Source organism: Kogia breviceps, chromosome 18, assembly GCF_026419965.1.
Source record: "Kogia breviceps isolate mKogBre1 chromosome 18, mKogBre1 haplotype 1, whole genome shotgun sequence".
Taxonomy (NCBI): domain Eukaryota; kingdom Metazoa; phylum Chordata; class Mammalia; order Artiodactyla; family Physeteridae; genus Kogia; species Kogia breviceps.
The window spans coordinates 40687287-40706363 of NC_081327.1; the positions used below are offsets into that span (position 1 = coordinate 40687287).

Sequence of the window (19077 nt, forward strand, 5' to 3'; positions counted from 1 at the left end):
GTTTGTTGTCAGAGGCAGGATTTTGACTGAGCTTTACTGGCCTCCTTTATGACACAGAAGGGAGCTCAGATATCATCGTGTTCACCCCTGTTCTGTGACCGTGCTCAGCGAGGCTCGAGACTTTTCCTGACATACCACAGGGAGCTAACAGCAAACTGGCTTGGGCCTTTGTACCTAGGGGTCTTATCCCTGCATGCTGACCTCTGCTTCAGGCCTGGACAAGGGGCCTTGGCCCACCCCATTGTTTACCTACTAACAAGTATTTCCTAAGCTTGGTGCTATTCCAGGCTCCGTGGGGAGCTCTGAGCATGGAGGAACAGGCTGACACAGGTGAAGCAAGTCATGGAGGCTGACGTGGGTGGCTGTGGAGCCCAGCAGTGCCTGAGTGGGGGCTGCCATTCAGCAGAGCGGCACTGGGGGGAGGGACCATCTGGAGGCCTCGGTAGGGGCTGGGAAGCCCACACTGGGGTAGACGTGGCCCAAAACGTGAGGGTAAGAGGCTGAGGTGACCGGGGACTCGGGCTGGGGAGGTCTCCTGCTCAGGCAGGCCCTCCCTGCACAAAGCCAGAGGATCTGGTTCCATCTTCTTCAGGCGTTGCCTTCCTCACTAGCCTTTCCCTTTGCTTCATCATAGGAAACACCTGCAGAGCCCCAGCTGCGCCCTTCAGGGTTTTGGGTGTGGGTTTGAGGGGGTGGGGGGATGCTGGGCCAGCACGTACAGACGTGTGGCAGGTTGGTGCCCAGAGCCAGGGGGTGATCACAGCCATCCCTGTCCTGGCCATTGGGATGACTTTCTCTTCCGATTCCTCTCTTTGGCCAGGAGGACTGGTATGTCCTTATAACCCCTAGAGAGACCCTGACCCTGTGTGTACATGACAGAATATAATTGTCCTACAGATGCTATCTCGGGCCTTTGAATGCTGAGCCTTCCCCCAGGGCATCAACCCTGTTCTACTGCCTGCTTCACTCACCCCTCCACATGGTGTCATGGGGGCTGCAGGGGAGTAAGCATCCCTGGAGACCCTTGTGACTCCTGGGCACTTTGTGTAGAGCATTGGTGGTATGTGACATGGAAGTTAGGTTGGATCTGAGTCCACCATGACGGGTAAAGTAACTTCACTTCTGAACCCCAGTTCTCTCATCTATAAGATGGTTGAGAGGAAGAAATGCGAAAATCCTTACAGAATGTTTTAGCACGCTGCCGGGCACCAGAATGCTCAATAGATGCTGTGTGGTTCTCCTGCAAAGCTGTGGCCCTGGTGACGCTACTATAAACCAGAAGAAATCCTTAAAGAAATAGTCCCCAGTAAAAGGTGCAGAAATCTCACAAGATGGTGTGGAAGAAAGGCCTGGGCCTCAATCAATGGAATGATGTCCATTATGGCATGACCCCCTCAATCATCCGACAATGTGCTTAGAAGGGCCAGAATCGGAACCTCTGGCTTCAGACCCTTGGTTGTCAATTCTTAGCACATGGAATGTAAAGTTAACCTCACGGATGTCCCTAGAGGTGCCCCATGCAGTCAAGGCTGGAACTGATGAGGGAGCACGTCCCCTATTGGAAAGAAGTAGGTTGCTTGGGCAGGTAGCATGGGCAGGAGCCCTGCATGGCAAGAGGGTCTCCTCCAGCCAGAAGGTTCATAAGACTCCATGACAAGTGTCAGTGGCTGGGCTTCCCCCAGTGGGGAAGGAAGGGACTCAGCTTCCTCATCTCTCCAAGTCTTTGGATCTTGGGGCAGGTGGCAGAAGCAGGAGGCAAACTCAGCTGGATGCCATGAGGACAAGGAGCGGCCCTTAGGGAGCCAGAGGCCTTAGGGCTCTGCTAGCCACTGGAGCAGATCTAGGCTGGGAAGAAGGAATAACAAAACCCAGGAGGCTAGGGGGACAGAGGCAGGAAGATGGAAGCCCCCTGGGAAGCAGCAAATAGTTAGCTCTTTGTATTGTCGGAGTTGTGAGAAGATGAGTTTGGGTGAACCTCTAGGCTAGGCCCAACCGCAGCTAGTGCTGAGTGGTGGGGATTTGGAGAACAAGCAGCCCTGCTGAGAGACGGCAACGTATACAACCCAGAAGGAACTGCACCTGGGTCTGCCAGCCCTGCTCTTGTCTTACGCTGCAAAGAAGCCAGTCACACGTGTTTCCTTGAGGTTGATGACACACCCTCAGCACAGAGCCTGGCATTCGGGGGTGCCCAGGGGAGTACTGAGGGAGTGGTTTGACCAAAAATGGAGTGGGGACCAGTCCATCTGACCATGGACCGGATTTTTCTCAAGGAAAATAAAGTTCAGAGAGTAGAACAAAGGTAAAAATAGAGACTCTATTTTAGACTATCTTATCTATTACACTATTAATAATCCTGCCCCATTTTTGCAAAGTGCATAGCATGGTTCTAAACAGGATCTTTCTATGATCAGCCATCCAGTCAACATGTTTGCTGAGCGTCTACTAAGGTTTCATGCAGAACCAGCTTCCAGGGTACCTGGATACAGGTACACCCACAAGGAAATGAATGTTGATTCAATAACCTCATTTGGTCTCTGACAACCCCATTTACCATGGGGATGGGGCACTGGAAGAAGAGGAAAGAGTGGTGGGCTGGCTGGCCAAGGTCACACTGATAAGCAGTTCATGACGAGACCAAGAAGTTCCTCCGGGTCCCCCACGGCCACCTTGAGCTGACCCCCAGCAGCTCACCATGACTGTTTGGCTCTTACAGAAGTAAGCCTGATGGGAGTTTCCAGTGGTAGCTACTGAATATCCGAGGGAGAGACAGGTTTCAGAAAACTGTGAAACAATGAAAAGCTCTTAACAATTGATTTAAAATCGATACGGTGAACAAATAGCACCTAACATAGAAATATCCCCGAGAGACAGATCTCCACCCCTCGTGACTGTTCCTGTCACCCCGCTCACTTCCCAGTCCTGGCTGTGTGCGTGTGTTTAAATCCACCAGACTCAGACCTCAGCCCTGTTCTGTTCAACACTTTATTAATAACAACAGTAACTATATTTATGGACTGCTTGTCTCTGCCAGGTGCTTTAAATGTGTTCATTTAATCCTCCCATCAATCCGCTTAGGTTGATATGATTTTTCCCATTTCATAGATACTGAGGGTAATTCAGCTCCCAAGTTTCAGAGGTTTAAACTCGGGTCTGTCTGATTCCAATACAGATGGTCTTCCTATTTCTCTGTGGTCATCAAACTTGCAGATGGCAGGGAAGAGCTGGGAAAAGTTGTGAAAGCATTCAGTGAAAGATTCAGGCCCCTAAAATATCTTGAGGCCCTGGGCAGCACTGTCCAGTAGAACTTTCTGTGACGATGGAAATGTTCTTTATCTGGGCTATCCACTACGGTAGCCAGTAGCCACACGTGGCTATAGGGAACTTGAAAAGTAGCTAGTGTGGCTGAGAAACTGAATGTTTAATTTAAGTTAATTTAAATAGCCACATGTGGCTAGTGGCTACTGTGCTGGACTAAAGGTGTACCTAGGGCTGTGGGCAGAAACCAACAGTATGATGCTGGGTCAGAATCTGTGCAGCTGTTGCATTTGGGTCATAGGAACAGGACAGGGAATTGAAAATGTCTGGGGCCCAAGCTGATGCACTGTGAGCTCGGGCTTCAGTGGGTGAGGCCTCTTCAGGCACCTCTAGATGTGGGAGCTGAGACATTAAATCAGAGAAAGGAGGGAGGGAGGGAGGGAGGGAGGGAGGGAGGGAGGGAGTGGGCAGGCAGAAGGGAGAGGAGAGGCTTGGAAAGCAGAGGCAGGTACAGGATGGGTTCATCCGAGGACCCAGTCCCTTGTTCTCTGAGCTAAAGCCCCATAAATGTGAAGGAAAGAAGACTTCTCAATGTCAGCTAATGGCTCTGCCCCAAAGGGAAGCACCTTCCTGAAGTCCCTCTGCTGGGTGCCCTAGACTTCCTGTGAACTTGTGTCCACATCCTTTTGCTTTGGAGCATCCAAGCAGCCTGTGTCTCATCCTGGGAGCTGGAAAATAAACATCACTGTGGAGACAAACTCACTTGGCTCCACTTCAAGTGGCTAACGGCCTGTGATTTTCTAGCTCAAAGGCCCTTTGCTTCTATGAGCATCGCCCGAGAAGATGTGGCCATGGAAAAAGATATTAGGAAGCCGAGGGCAATAAACTGCGTGTGATCAGAAAGGCTCAGGACAGATCCCTGACAGGGACATCAGAGGCAACACTCTAAACAGGACAGCCACGTGGGCCGCCTCAGCCACTCTGCCTCTGGTTTGCAAACTGAATGTGCCCCTTAGTCCACTCTCACCGCACCCTGCAGATTTGGGGGGAGCAGGTGCAACAACAGATGGGCCTGGGCAACTTGCTCCAGAGAGGCATTCTTGCCTTGGGCTTTCAAGGGCTGGGATGGATTTACCCTTTGTCCTCATACTGCCTTGGGTCTGGACTAAAAAGGGCAGGAGGTTGATAGCAGAACTAGTCACAGGGAGAAAAGGGCCTTCCCAGGAAGTGATGCTGAGACTTGGGACCTCTAGCTCCTTTTCTGTTCTGATTATGGAAGAAGAAAGGGTGTACTTGGGTAGTTTGCAAGACCTCTCTGAGGTACCCACATCCTAGAGCCCTCCGTTTGCACCTGAGCCTGGAGTAGGGGCTGGAGAGGGTCAGGCAAGGATACAGGTGGCCACAGTGCTGTGTACAGATAGCCCAGAGGAGGCCATGATCAGTCAGGTTCTTGAATCTGGGAACTACGGTTGTGTCAAAAATCCCAGTGGTCAGTGATGACTGTGGCCAGAGCAGGTCAGCCTGCCCAGCCTGGGGAATCTCAGTGATGTGACCAAACTGCCTGCCCCATGGGAGGCGATCCCTCTCTGATGGCTGCACATTAGGTGCCACAGACAAGGCAGGCATGGGTGAGGGTCTAGGCACTGCAGGGTTATGGATCTGGAGTTGGTCCTGGCACACCAGGTACCCTGAGGGTAGGTTGTAAGGAAGCCGAGGGCTGCGTTACTGGTGATCTGGGCTCCAATGTGATAAAGCAAAGGCTTTTGTCTGCTTTCCTGCTGGATGTCGAGGCTCAGTCCAATCAATGTGCCTGCCAGAGCCTGTGCTTTTGCTGTGAGGGTCAGTGTAATAGGGGCTGCCAGAGCCAGGTACCAATCAGAGCTGCCTGTGGGCAGGTTAGTGCTCTGTGCTGGAGCATGGTGGTTCTGAAAAACTCAGCAAGCCTCTGTTTTCAGGGGCCAGGGAACTCTGCCCTGGCAACCTTGGTGCTGGGCTGGATTTCCTGGGAAGGCTCTGAGTGGGCTGGGGGACACTGGGCCTCAAGGCTACAACATAAATTCCAGGAGGATGGTTGCTTCTGCTCTCAGCAAGAGCTTGGGTTAGGAGAAAGGAGCTTGGGGCACATGTGATGGGCCCTTCCTTCCTGGCCTGCAGTGTAGCGTGATCAGTTGCAGTTCAGCTGGGGATGAGTGGGGCTGTGTAGCCCAAGGCTGACACAGGCCTGTCCTAGTTATCCTTGTGAGCAATGAGTCTCTACCAGCCCCTTGGGCTGTGCCCTTCGCTGTTCTTTTCCAAATAAAGAACTTGAGGACCAAGGGAGGAAACTCTTCCTGGAGCAAGCAGTGGGTCCCATCTTAAGGGAGTAAATTCTGGGTCTGCAGTGAGGAAAGGCACTTAAAGTGGGGCCAGGCTTCCAGTGTGGGTGTAAGAGGAGGCAACACGCAAGGTCAGCTTTGACTCGACAGCAGCCGAAGTTGCCCTCCCACCCTCCCTGCCAGCTCCCCCACCAACATAACACCCACCTCCCGCCTGCCCCTTTCTCCTCTCCCTTTCTTTTTCTTCCCGGGAATGCACAGGAACATTTTCCAGAGAGAACACGTAAGCCTCAGCAAAGCCCATTACGGTGCCCCTCGGCGAATATTTGGGGCAGATGCTGTCTACTGCCTCCCCAGTCCCGCCATTTACTGACTGCAGTGCCAGGGCCACGGGCTGTGATTCTGTGGCAAGAATCAATTTCATAGATGTCAATAAACTAAGAGGAGGGTTAATTCAGACTCTGAGGCTGAGCATGACAGCTATTTTGGGTCAAGTCTACATTTCATTCCTGAATGGACTCTGGCTTACCCATCCTTTCCCCGGTCCAGCTCCTCAGCTTTCATTCTGAGTTCACACACTGAGTTTGGCCACATGCCTATGGAAGCCCTGGGCTAATTTCCAATCTTGGAGGCCTTTTCCCCTCACCCCCGCCACTGTTCATTGTGAAAACCAAACACCATAGAAGAGGATTTGGAAATACTTCGTGTGGAATCATGCCCCTCTCCTAGCAACAAATACTGTTAGGTTTTCTCCTTCCATCTGGGCCCATGTGTGTGATGGCTGGACCTGGACATTCTCTTTATGGTCTGTTTATTCAATTAATGTTAGATGCGTCTCTGTGGCCTTTGAGTCTTCGAGAGCATCATTTCCAGTGGCTGCAGCATGTCGTGTCTAGTGGATAGACATGCGTTATTTAATCACTTGTCTTCTGTGCACACTATTGCTGAAAGCCAGGTCACCTGACCTGATTTTGGCTCATAACACACATTTGGCAGTCCCAGTGCTGGGACGTGCAAAAGTGGGGCCAGATTTCAGATGCATTTATTCATGAAACATGTATTAACTGTCAGTCAAAGGCAAGGAACCATGGCATAGGGGAGAGGACAAGGTTTAGGGGAGTAAGAAAATGTGGCCCTAGATATCCAGTGGCTTGAGAGTCTGGCTGGGGCAAGGAGACAGACCCCCAGGTCTCACATGATGAGGGGGGATGTTAGGGCTTCTCATCCCCAGGAAAGTTATGATATGCCTGGTTCTGAGAAACTAGGTTCTCAAGTAATAGGGACTTATCTTTGAGACATTGGTGCATCCCCAATTATTTGTTACTGATGATAAACTAATAAAGTTCAGAACTAATTTACTGAAAAAACAAACAAGCAGAGAGATTCTGGGGGCTTTTCCTATCATCACTTCCATTTCAGTCACGTGACTTCTGATGTTTCTCGAGTAGGAAGAGAAAGGATGTGGAGGTAGAGCTGCACTTATGGGAACTGTGGGATGGGACTCCCATCCATCATGTTCATGGGCTGGGGCGGGCAGGCTAAAAACCACTGACATGAGAAGAAGAATAACTGCTGTTTACCGAGCTCCTGCTTCAAGACAGACACTGTACTAGGCACTTTACGTAAGGAAACGTGAGTCCCTTTATAACAGTGTTTTACAGTAGAGATGTTTGTTTTCATGATTAAGAAGAGTTTGTGAATTAGAAAAGTTAAATGATTCACTAGAGGTGACTTCTCAGTATCTCTTCTCCAAAACAAGATAGCTGCATAGTATTCCATGTAACCCTTTTTCTAAAAAGGGATCTCGGGGCTTCCCTGGTGGCACAGTGGTTGAGAGTCCGCCTGCCTATGCAGGCAACGCGGGTTCGTGCCCTGGTCCGGGAGGATCCCACATGCCGCGGAGCGGCTGGGCCCGTGAGCCATGGCCGCTGAGCCTGGGCGTCCGGAGCCTGTGCTCCACAACGGGAGAGGCCACAACAGTGAGAGGCCCGCGTACCACACACAAAAAAATAAATAAATAAAAAATAAAAAAATAAAAAGGGATCTCATGCATCTTTGCCTTTCAAAATAAAATGGTAACTGGATAGCAATCCAGACCTAGGAATGCAAGAGAAATTATATGGAATAATTTTAGAAAGTCTCTCTTAAGGTAATTTACTTTCCAGTGAGAGTATATACTTAGAGCTGAAATTGATAAGCATGTATGTTTAGAATTAGTACTTAAGTTATTTTGGTCATTTTCAAAAGAAACTGTACTGTTAAATTAACATACCACAGCAGTGGGCTGACAACCTGATCTCATCCTCACTCCTTTTGCTGGTAGATTAAAGACTAGGGTATTTACAGACTTTCTACTTTGCCTGGAAAAGTCAGGAGTCCAGACCAGAAACCACTGACCAGCAAATCTCAGTGCTAGACCAGGATCTGTGCATTGAACTGGTGGCTAGATGTGTGTGGTGGGCAGAAGAGAATTTGAGGGACCCGGGGTGAGCACTCCAAGGGCCAGGGAAGCCTGGGCCTGGTTTTTTAAATTTGACTTTATTGTTTTTCTTGATTACTGCTACAACCATAATTCATAGTCCCATGAGTCAGAGCCATAGGTTTTGTTTTCAAATGGCCTAGAGAGGGCCTTGCTCAAGGTGATGATTTATTCTGATTCTTTCACGGGAACCTTCTTCTACATCTGACTGTGGATGACGAAATGCTCTCATGACCACCCCTTGGGGCATCCCTGCTTCACACTCAATCCCTGCGCCCCATCATCATGTGTTCAGAGGGGCTTCAGTGACCGTTTCCTCTGAAGGCATGTCCACCATGCCTGTCCCCCATGTATGGGGTGACATCCAGTCTGCACGCTGGTGTACACCCTTGAAACTTTGCGATGAGTTTGGAGCTAGAGCTGAATTTGGGAGTCCTTGGCATATAGAGGGGAACTGCATCCCTCTACAAGAGTAGGTGAGGTCAGCAGGGGTGCGGGCACCTGGGGAAAGACTGGGATCCGTCTTGGGGCAACCACGTTTGAGCTGCCAGTAGACAGTGGAAGGGTTGAAAGGCACAGTAGAAGAGATGGGAGCTGAGTTGGGGAAACACAGTGCCCCAGGGCAAAGAAGCAGAGGGTTTCAAGGAGGGAGTGACCAGGAGGGCCTGTTGAAGCCAAGAGGCCCAGGCTGTGTGGAGCCTGCTGGGATTCCTCTTTGCTGCTTTTGTTTGTTAAATTTTACCCAAATCTTGGAAATTATAAATCCTATGCTGTGGGATGAGTCTTACCCTTTTTTTTTTCCAGTTGTTTTCACATGGTCATAGATTATTATATGATCATTAAAGAACATTTGGAAGAAAAAGTGGAAAGCAAAATTTTAAATACTTAATTTCTACCCTTTCTAAACACACCAAATGTTGACATTTTGGTATATTTTCTTTCAGTGGCTTTCAGTGTGTTTTTAGTGGTTTAGAGTTTTAAAAATTGCAATTATACTGTATTTATAAATTTGCACACAATTTAACATTTATACTACAAGCATCGATCTAGGATTGGTCTTTTAAAACATGGCAAACATCTTTCAGACTGGTACAAAGTTAAGCACCCACCTTTTAATTCAATCGTGTTCATTATATTACTGCTTTCTGTTGTATATAGTTTGGCCACTTAACATCAGGTACTGAGAGTAGTCTGTAAATTTATGCCCACAGCTGTCTTCATCTTGTATCTTTAATGGTAACGGGTTTTGCCTCAAGTATTTTGATGCTAAAATACTGAGTGTACAAATGTTCAGAACACTTACGCTTTCACAATTGCTCCATGAATATAAAATTACCCTTTTTATCCTGCTTGACGCTGCTTATTGCCTTCAATTGTGCTTTGTCTGACAGAGCCACTCACACTTTTTCTTTTGTTTGCGTTTACCTAGTATAGCTTTGCCTACCCTGGAATCATTTTATTTTAGGTGAGTCTCTTGTATTAATTTAATCTGGGAACCTTTGTCTTCTAACAGGGGGATGCTAAATGCTTACGTTTATTGTCCTAATCATTTCAGGTGGCCTCTTGTTTTGTGTTTTCTGCATTTCCTTTCTTTTCTGACTTTTGAGCCATAGCTGGTGATTTCTTTTACCTTCTGCAGTGATTAGGAAGGGAGACATCTTGTTTCTCACTCCACTGGTCTGCATTTTATTGCCTCCAATAAAGGTCTTAATTTGTATCTGTATTCGGTTTGTAAGCAGCTCTGCCTGGCCCTTCTCATCTCCAGGAGGTGACATCCTCTGCAGAATGGCTTTAAAGGCCCTCTGTTGATTTCTTTGTTTGCTCACTCAGGGAAAGGAGTCCTGCGTAGCTGGAGCAGGAACACTGAGAGCTTCAATCCAGAGGAGGTGCCCCATGCTTCCTGCGAGATGGAGGGACCATCTAGGCTCTAGCCAGAGGGGGTGTGTTTGTGGCGATGGTGATGGGGGAAGGCAGGAATTGTCATTACCACTGCCCATGGAAGCCCCAGGAAGTGCCTGTTGGCCTTTGATTGAGAAAACTGGCCTGAGCAGACCCAGCCCAGCTGGCAGGGATAAGCTCTCTGCAGAGAGAGCGTCCCAGGGCTGAGGGACCAGAGTGAGGGTAGATGGGCCTGAGCTGGCAGGGTCCTGGTTCTGGCCTAGACAGGTGGTTCAGGGCCTGTCAGTCTCAGGCGTGAAAATTCCTGGGCACATAAATTTTTTTATATTCTTTTTTTTTTTAAATTGAAGTATAGTTGATTTGCAATATGGTGGGCACATAAATTATTTTTAAATATGTTTTTGGAACTCCCTGGCGGCCCAGTGGTTAGGACTCTGCACTTCCACTGCAGGGGGCACAGGTTCAATCCCTGGTTGGGGAACTAAGATCCCACATGCCAAGCAGTATGGAGAAAAAAAATGTGTGTGTGCGTGCGTGTGTGTGTATATATATGCTTATTTATTTATTTATTTATTTATTTATTTATTTATGGCTGTGTTGGGTCTTCATTGCTGCATGTGGGCTTTCTCTAGTTGTGGCGAGTGGGGGCTCCTCTTTGTTGCTGTGCACGGGCTTCTCATTGCAGTGGCTTCTCTTGCTGCAGAGCACAGGCTCTAGGCACGCGGGCTCAGTAGTTGTGGCTCATGGGCTCTAGAGCACAGGCTCAGTAGTTGTGGTGCACAGACTTAGTTGCTCTGCAGCATGTGGGATCTTCCCGGGCCAGGGCTCGAACCCATGTCTGCTGCCTTGGCAGGAGGATTCTAACCACTGCGCCACCAGGGAAGTCCCTGTGTATGCTTTTTAAGAACTGTAAATGGAATTTCAGTGAGGGTTTTCTCAGGGCCTCCGTTTGTCTACTGTCTTAACCAGGTATTGCTCCCATGTATTTTATATTAAAACTCTCTCTGTGGGGCAATTAACAGCTTTAAATGACTTATTTAAATTTAAGCACCTCTGGCATTTTTTTCAGTTTTGCAAGATAGTTGCTCAACTCTGTATTCCCTAACGTAGAGGTGCCAGTTCTGGGGAGGGCAATGCCACAGCCACAGAGGGGGGACGGCTGGGGCCTGGGAAAGGTAGGGTGGGGCTTCTTGGGGAGGACAGCCTGCCAAGGCCTAGGAAGGTCTCCAGAGGGAGACAGGCAGGTGGAGCTTCATTGTTGTCTTTTTTTGCTTTTTCCAGCTTTATGGAGGTAATAATCACATAGAACATGTGTAGGTTTGAGGCGGACAATGTGATGATTTAATACATGTTTATATTGGGAAATGGTTATCACAAGCCTTCATCTTTTGTAGGGCCTGAGAGGCAGAGGTGGGGCTATGCTGCCGCCAGTGATCCTCTGCCTGACAGGGCCAAGGCTTTCCTTAGAGTGGCCACAGGTCAGAAGGAGCAGTGAGAAGCTGGTGAGAAGGGGCAGTGCATGCAGTGGTCAGAGCTTTGACAGGGCCAGCCTGGCTTCTGGGGAGGGTGGTGGGCCAAATAGCTACTCAGGAGAGCCAGACCATATCCACCAGACACCAAAGGCTGACACCTCACAAACACCAAGTTCCTTTGGGACCGGCACCTCAGCTGATCCTCTGGGAAGCCTTGGAACATTTAAGCCAGAATCAAGAGGTAGCATCATCAGGGTCCAGACAAGCAGGTGTCAAGGAGGCCTTGGGGCTGGGACAAAGCCACACCTGGCCACTGGAGTCAAGGTCATCACTCTAATCTCCCTCCTGTTCCAGACGCACATGGTCAAGATGGCTACTGTCAAGCCCTTGGAGCACCAGATGAGGAAACTGAGGTCCAGAGATGTAGATGATATATCCAAAGTCACTCAACAGGCTGATTCCAATTCCTTAGAGTGTTTCAAAATATTTTGACCCATGTGCTTTTCTTCTTCTATATGAGTTGGTGTAAGCCTCTGACTCAGATGTTAATGTCCAGACCTAACACAAGCAAGTGTGTGTGTGTGTGTGTGTGTGTGTGTGTGTGTGTGTGTGTGTGTAATTCCCCCTGTTAGAGTTAGTCGTTCCTCTTCTGTGTTTCCAGTGCTCTCTGTTCATCCCTCCATCATACGATTTATCTTGCTGTGCTGGAATTACCTGTCTGTGTGTGTCCTCCTGACAGGAGTGAGTACCTAAGGGCAGGGACTTTGTACTGTTCTTTGTATACAGTAGGCACACCTGAATTTTGTTAGATGAATGTTGATGAATTCACAACTGTCCACTCACTATACATAGGTTACCATGGCTTGGCCCTATTAAATGTGCAATCTTTCTATGATTGATTAATTAAAAATTATGTTCTTCTGAAGGTTAATAACTGAAAAACTATACTAAGCATACTATGCCTGTGAGGAGCATAACTGCTTGGGCCACACTGCTTCATGGTGCCCCTTGTGGCAATGTGCTCTAATTGCAGGCAAAGGGTCTCAGGAGTGGGTCTTTCAAACGAAACATGTAAAGGAAAAGCATTTTCACCGAATGTATGCAACAAGTTTCTGAAATACACCAGCCTCTGCTTCCATTGCCCTTACTCTGCTACCCCAGCATCAGTAGCTGGAATCACAGCTGCTCAGATTTGACATGAGATAAGGTTGGCAATATTTCTAAGATCCCAATTTGGCTCACCTGCAGGGGCTACAGGTGAGGCAGTACCTATAAGGAAACAACATGATGTGGCCATGTTCATTTTCACATTTCCTACTCTGTGCTCCATGTTCTGTTTTAGACTTGGCTAACCCCCTAAGGACAGGGACTGTGTCTCATTCACTTCTGTCTCTCCAGTGGCTGGTGCAGGGCTTAACACAGAGTAGGTGCCACGTGCTGTGCTGGGACTGTCTAAGAATTGGCATGTCAGAGCCTTGGGGTCAGAATGATTGGTAAAAGAGAACTGGCTGGCAAGCTGCTCTGAAGTAACCACACCTCTACTTGCTGATGCCCAACCATTCCAAACATCCATGCCTTTATTATTATTCTGATTTCTCAATTTGATTTTATTCTTCAGAAGTCACCATTCCACTCTGTCGCGTTCGGTGTGTGTGGACACACATTAATCATTACTGGGGTCAATGACCAGATGAGCCCTTAACATTCCATTACCAAGACAAGTGTTTGTCATTCCTCATTAGTGTTATGTTTATAATCACTAGGGACTTATCCCCGGACAACTTGTCAAAATCTGTGTGGCCTTGCCAACACGTGGCAAGTTTATCCTTCCAGAACTGTGGAGGACATCTGGAACCCTCACGTGACTTTCCAAAGAAAACGCAGTGCAGCACCATGGTCTCTTTCATCTTCTATCATCTTGCACATCAAAACTCCCCCTTCACTCATCAAGGGACTCTTGCAGAGCTGTGAATATTACCTCCCCACGGCCTCACATCCTTCACAGAACTGCAGGTGCCTCTTGGAAGAAGTGCCGCATCCGTGTCCCTCTCCCTTCTTGCCTTTACTTTCCATTGTTATTAGAAGTGTAGCCATGGAGAGAAATCTGGTGGTCAGTGGCAACTGCAGCCCTGAGAAAGGATAGATTTTCCTTCTAATCAGACTAGGAGAATGGGGTTTGGTTTCTAGTCCCTGCAGTCTACAGAGAAATAAGCAGAACAAACTCAAGATGGCAAGTCCAGAAAAATCCCCTTTTGTGAAACAAGCTTTCTGCACGTGGGGTGGGGGTCGCTGATTGATAGGTGCTGCATCCAGAATGGGCTGTGGGATTTGCACTGGCCCTGACTCAGGCCCTCACAGGAGCCACTCTGGGAGGCAGCCACTCAGGGGCATTGCTGGAGAATCACAGACCAAAGGATAACACTGCCTGCCTCCTGGAGCACAGAGAAAAGGTCTCAGTCCAGGGGCAAGCCTCTGCCTCCTCCCTCACAGAAAAAGCCCTCCTAAGCTTTTTGCCTGGATTTGGGCACTGCGGCTGTGCTCGGCATCTGTGCCTCTAGGCAGCTCGTGCTGCCTGCCGCTTGACACAGGCAGCCATCCTCGTAGCAGACCTCCCAGCCTTCTCCTGCCTAGAGCTTTTGTGAAGACCAAATGAGAGAAAAGTCCATGCATGTTCTCTAAAGAGCAAAGAGCACTGGTAGGAATGCTGGATGGCTGTGCTGTCCTGCCACGCCCTCCACAAACTCTGGCTTTGGGTATACTTGATGAATGCGTTCCACACAGCAACAAAATGCCCCAATTCAGTGAGATACCTCAAATTGGTAGTTTCAGATTTTACATCCCTTTCTTTGCCTATGAACTTATTTTTGGCCAACAATTGTTAGCCACAGGTTTTCTAAACCCTTCTTACCAAACATCTATTTCCTACTGAAACTCTCCTCTCCATTTCAGGGTCCTCAGAATACACCACTGGCATACCCAGCCTTGTTCATTTGGTCACAACTTTTCCCTGCCTTCCCTCCCCACCCTACTGACCCTTCAGAGCCTCTTCATATTGTACCCACCTTTTGTTTTTTTCTTTATAAATGTGTTTGTTTTTATTTTTGGCTGTGTTGGGTCTTCGTTGCTGTGCATGGGCTTTCTCTAGTTGCAGCGAGTGGGGGCTACTATTCATTGAGGTGTGCAGGCTTCTCATTGTTGTGGCTTGTCTTGTTGCAGAGCACGGACTCTAGAGTGCAGGCTCAGTAGTTGTGGCTCGTGGGCTCTAGAGCTCAGGCTTAGTAGTTGTGGCGCATGGGCTTAGTTGCTCCGCAGCACGTGGGATCTTCCCGGACGAGGGATCGAACCCGTGTCCCTGCATTCGCAGGCTGATTCTTAACCACTGCGCCACCAGGGAAGCCCTGTACCCACCCTTGAAAATGACCAAGCAGAAGACCTCTCTACAAGCTGACCCACAAATCACCTCGCCCTCCTTCAAAAGAAGTTATTGGGTTCCTGCTGATCTTGAGCCATGAGGCAGTAATCACAGTGGTTAAGAGCAGCCTCTGCAGTCAGCTTGCCCGCCTCTTACTGCTTGTGTGACCTTGGGCAAGTTACTTGAAGTTCCTGGGCATTGCTTTCCTCAGCTATAAAATAGGGATAATAACAGTAGCTCTTTTATGCATATAAAGGGCTGAGCACAATGCCTGATGCACTGTAAGTACTAAGTAATGGAGAGCTAGTATTATCCTAAGAATTTTCTTTATATGTTGCCATGTAAGGCCATAACAACCCAGGAAGAGTAGATTTTATTGTCCCAGATGAGGAAAATGAAACTCAGAAAGGTTAAAGCACTTGCCCAAGGCCACACATTTGGTGATGAAGCTGAGATTCAGAGTCAGGTCTATCTGGTTGGGATCCACAGCTTTCCCACCGCCATAGCCAACCCACCTTAATAGGCCTCCTATTGTTACGTCAGCCCATCTTCCTTGGTTCATGTGGGCATTGCTCCTCTCCCCAGCCAGACCCTGGGGTCCTCTGGAGCAAGGTTTCTCAAAACACCGCCACCCTAGCAATGTACCATTCAGTATCTGTTGAGTGAACAAAAGAGTGAATGGATGGGGGACTTCCCTAGTGGCTCAGGGGTTAAGAATCCGCCTGCCAATGCAGGGGACACGGGTTCGAGCCCTGGTCCAGGAAGATCCCACATGCTGCAGAGCAACTAAGCCCGTGTGCCACAACTGCTGAGCCTGCGCTCTAGAGCCCACGAGCCACAGCTACTGAAGCCCGCACACCTAGAGCCCGCTCTCCGCAACAAGAGAAGCCACCGCAATAAGAAGCCCACGCACCGCAACAGAGTAGCCCCCACTCAACGCAATTAGAGAAAGCTCGTGTGCAGCAATGAAGACCAAATGCAGCCATAAATAAATACATTTATTTTTTTAAAAAAAGAGCGAATGGATGGGAAAAATGCATTTCAAGACCAGAATCTATCCCCAAATAACCTAGCCCTGGTACTTAAGTCCCTGGAAGACAGGGGCCTCTCAGCAGAACCAGGGGCCATCCCACCTCCAGGCTCTTCCCCACTTCAACCCACCCACCACACTGACCCAGGATATCTGACCATGTTTCTCTCCTTCTAAAGCACTTCCAGGGATTTCTGCACTTCCTGTGGGACTAGTCTCTAGAAAGGAGTTTGGTTCCAGCATGCTCTGTTAACATACGTCTTCACTGAGCTTAACATGTATTTCTTTGATCTAGAATGCAAACTTTTGGAAAAAAGATGGTCACGAATAGCAATGATGTGCTCCTTCAGAGCTGTGCAGTAAAGGGACCATGGCCACATTCTCCTGGGGCTATGGTTTCTTTATTTATGTCCCTTTATATTTAAAGTAAAACTGCATGTAAAGTGCTCTAAACACCAAGATCAGAATGCAGAACTTCAGGATAAACATGACAGAATGATGCCTGTTTTGCTGCTTGCCTCATTGTCCCAGAGAAGGAACCTCACGTGTGTTGATGGGACAGAGGAGAACATGAAAGATGCTGAGGTGTGCCCAAAGTTACTGAGACCCTACGTTTTGGTGTAGACACAATCAAATGAAACTGTCCTTTAAGCCTCCTCAGGGAACAAGCAAAGATGGGGGGTGAAGCAGTAGAATTGTAGAGAAGACCATGGAGATTCTGAACAGAAACTTTTCTATTAAAGAACACCTGAAATCCCATTTAGTCATAGCTACCATTTTTTGAGTGCTCAAGACTCCATAACTTGATCAAGGTCAATGGGTGGCAGAGTGGCTTTGACCTCGCGTATGTCCAACTCCTATCCAGCATCTTTCTCCTAAAGCACAAGGCTCTCATTTCCCCAAGGAATCGTGGAGTCCAAGAGACTTAGAGCTCTTGGGTCATCTGTTGTAAGTACCTTCTAATCATCCTCTTCCTCAACTCATTAGCAGAGGTCAAGACCTGTGCATAATTCGGTTAGCTAATTTGTTTATTCATCATATGCTTATTTATATAAATGGCTTGAAATCTTTCCTCAGTATCCTTATTTGCGAGAAAATTTGGCCCACATCAAGGTAATTCATTAGCTTATACTTACAAGTGTTTTCAATCATGTCTTAACTAGTAGTAAATCTTTTGTTTGATTTATCTGAAAATTGTTCTCCTTCCTCTTGCCCCTGTCTTGTAAGATTCTATGAGCCCCCTCTGATAACAATAGCAGCTAAGTAAAGCTAAACAAGAGAAATTAATTTTAATAATATTGTTTATTTAACCTAATGTATCCAAAATGTTATTTTATTTTATCCAAAACATTATTAATGAGCTATTTTATATTTTTTATACTAATTTTTCAAAATCTGGTGTATGTTTTATACTTACAGCACATCTCAATTCAGACTAGTCATATCTCAAGTGCTCAATAGCCACATATGGGTATTATATTGGCAACACAGATATAAATAGACATTCTTCTTTTCCTATTTGATCTGTTTCTGTTTCACCTTTAGGTTTTGCATTAGGATTGGATCATAAAAGGCTATGTTAATGGAAATGTGCCCTTTGGATAATTTAATAAACATTGCAGCGGTTTAGGACAGTGGAAATAACATACCTTAGGAGTTATAAAACCTGGGTTCTAATCCTCAGCTAACCGGGCAACCCTCAACTTCCCTCAGCCTCTTTCCTCATGTTAAAAAAGAGATGATGGCTTATGATTATTAAGTTTCTCTTATAGCACACACTGTTTTCAGGGTTTCTGCAGCTGTTTCCTCTTTCCAGTCAAAATTTTTGTATGACTGCTTATCCCAAGTTGGAGTAGTGTTCCCTGTACCCCGTTCTGTGCCTGGCACACTGCAGGAACAAGAAATGTCTGTTGAATGAACGAAAATCCAGTTCTTTGAGAGATCCTCGGGCCTCTCAGTTTTTGCGGAAGAACTATAGCAGCCTTAGCAATTAATTACATTTTCATTTCCTTTCTCATATTAGCCTAAAGTGCTGACAATCTAAGCTTTCTGAAGGGTAATAGCAAGGACTAGAAACCATTTCCTGATCCTGTTAGCAAAGGAGATGGTGCTCAGCTATAGGCATGACTGCCTACAGACCCCCGCAAAGGGCCTCCCTCTTGTTACATGCTGTTCTTATGCTGAGGAGAGTTAATTAATGACTCTAAATAAGAAAACAATCAAATCTGTTTGCAGTCATATGAGTCAGAGCGGACCCAGATGGGGAGCTGGTCCTTGGCCTCCAAACGCCCTCGGGAAAAGCAATAGCAGTCTTTGCTCCATATGTCAAGAGCCTTGCAAAATCCCAACCTAGAAGGGAAAGAAATTGCTCAAAATGGATTGGAGACCCAGCATGATGTGAAGCAGTTTCTTAAAAGGCCAGGCCCCCTGCCTGGGTGTTATGCACACTGAGGTCTAGGGAGAGGAGAAAAAGCACAAGTCTATTTCTCTCTACTCTCTTTAGACACCCAAACCTACAGCAACTGCATGGTGAGTTCTCAGGCACAGGGCCCCTGTGTGTGTGTGTGGCAAGATTGGGGCAGTTGACACTGCCACCCTGGGACGACTGGAGAATATGTGGCTTAAAGCCCATCAAGCCCCAAACCTGCCCACCTTCAGGACTCCTGTAGCCACATATGAAGGTGGAACATTGGTTGTGATGGCATGAGGGTGGAAATGTGATGTTTCCCTGAGATTAGTTGAGGCTCACAACACTGAAAACTTTTATTTTGGTGTTAGAAGCTTTTCTGTGAAAAGTCTGAGAGAGGGAATAGGTGGAAGGAGCCTCTTAACAATATCCAAGTGTCCTCAGCATTGGAACAGGATGCTAGCAGATAAAGATAAGCCCATTTCTTTAGCTCTATATGTAGCTCTATATGTATATGTTGAATAATAACAACATCCTCATTTTTTTTCCCTCTCTCTCTATTCTTGCAAGCTTGGCTTCCTGTGAAACTGTTCCACTCTGGAAAAACCCTGGACCACTGGCCATGAGGGTCATACACTCTCCTTTCCCCTTCCTTGGTAATCAAGTTCAGGTAACAAGCCCTTTGTCAGGATAAGATGTAAAGTATGTGGCAATACCCTTGCTCAATTTGAAAGGACTCCTTGTGATTTATGTCCGAATCTTAGTTGGTCCCCAATCCCATTAGTCTAAAATTTGGTTAGAATCTCAC

General features: G+C 47.6%; 1 protein-coding gene and 1 long non-coding RNA gene across 2 annotated transcripts in view; one reads left to right on the forward strand and one right to left on the reverse strand.

Moving 5' to 3' along the window:
* Positions 1 to 19044, forward strand: part of LOC136793083 (uncharacterized) — a 50499-nt gene extending 31455 nt beyond the window's left edge. Inside the window, exon 3 of the long non-coding RNA XR_010837841.1 lies at positions 18840 to 19044. This is a non-coding gene — a long non-coding RNA (uncharacterized lncRNA). The remainder of the gene's footprint in view (positions 1 to 18839) is intronic.
* Positions 1 to 19077, reverse strand: part of SMPD3 (sphingomyelin phosphodiesterase 3) — an 83029-nt gene that overhangs the window by 59126 nt on the left and 4826 nt on the right. The window lies entirely within an intron of this gene.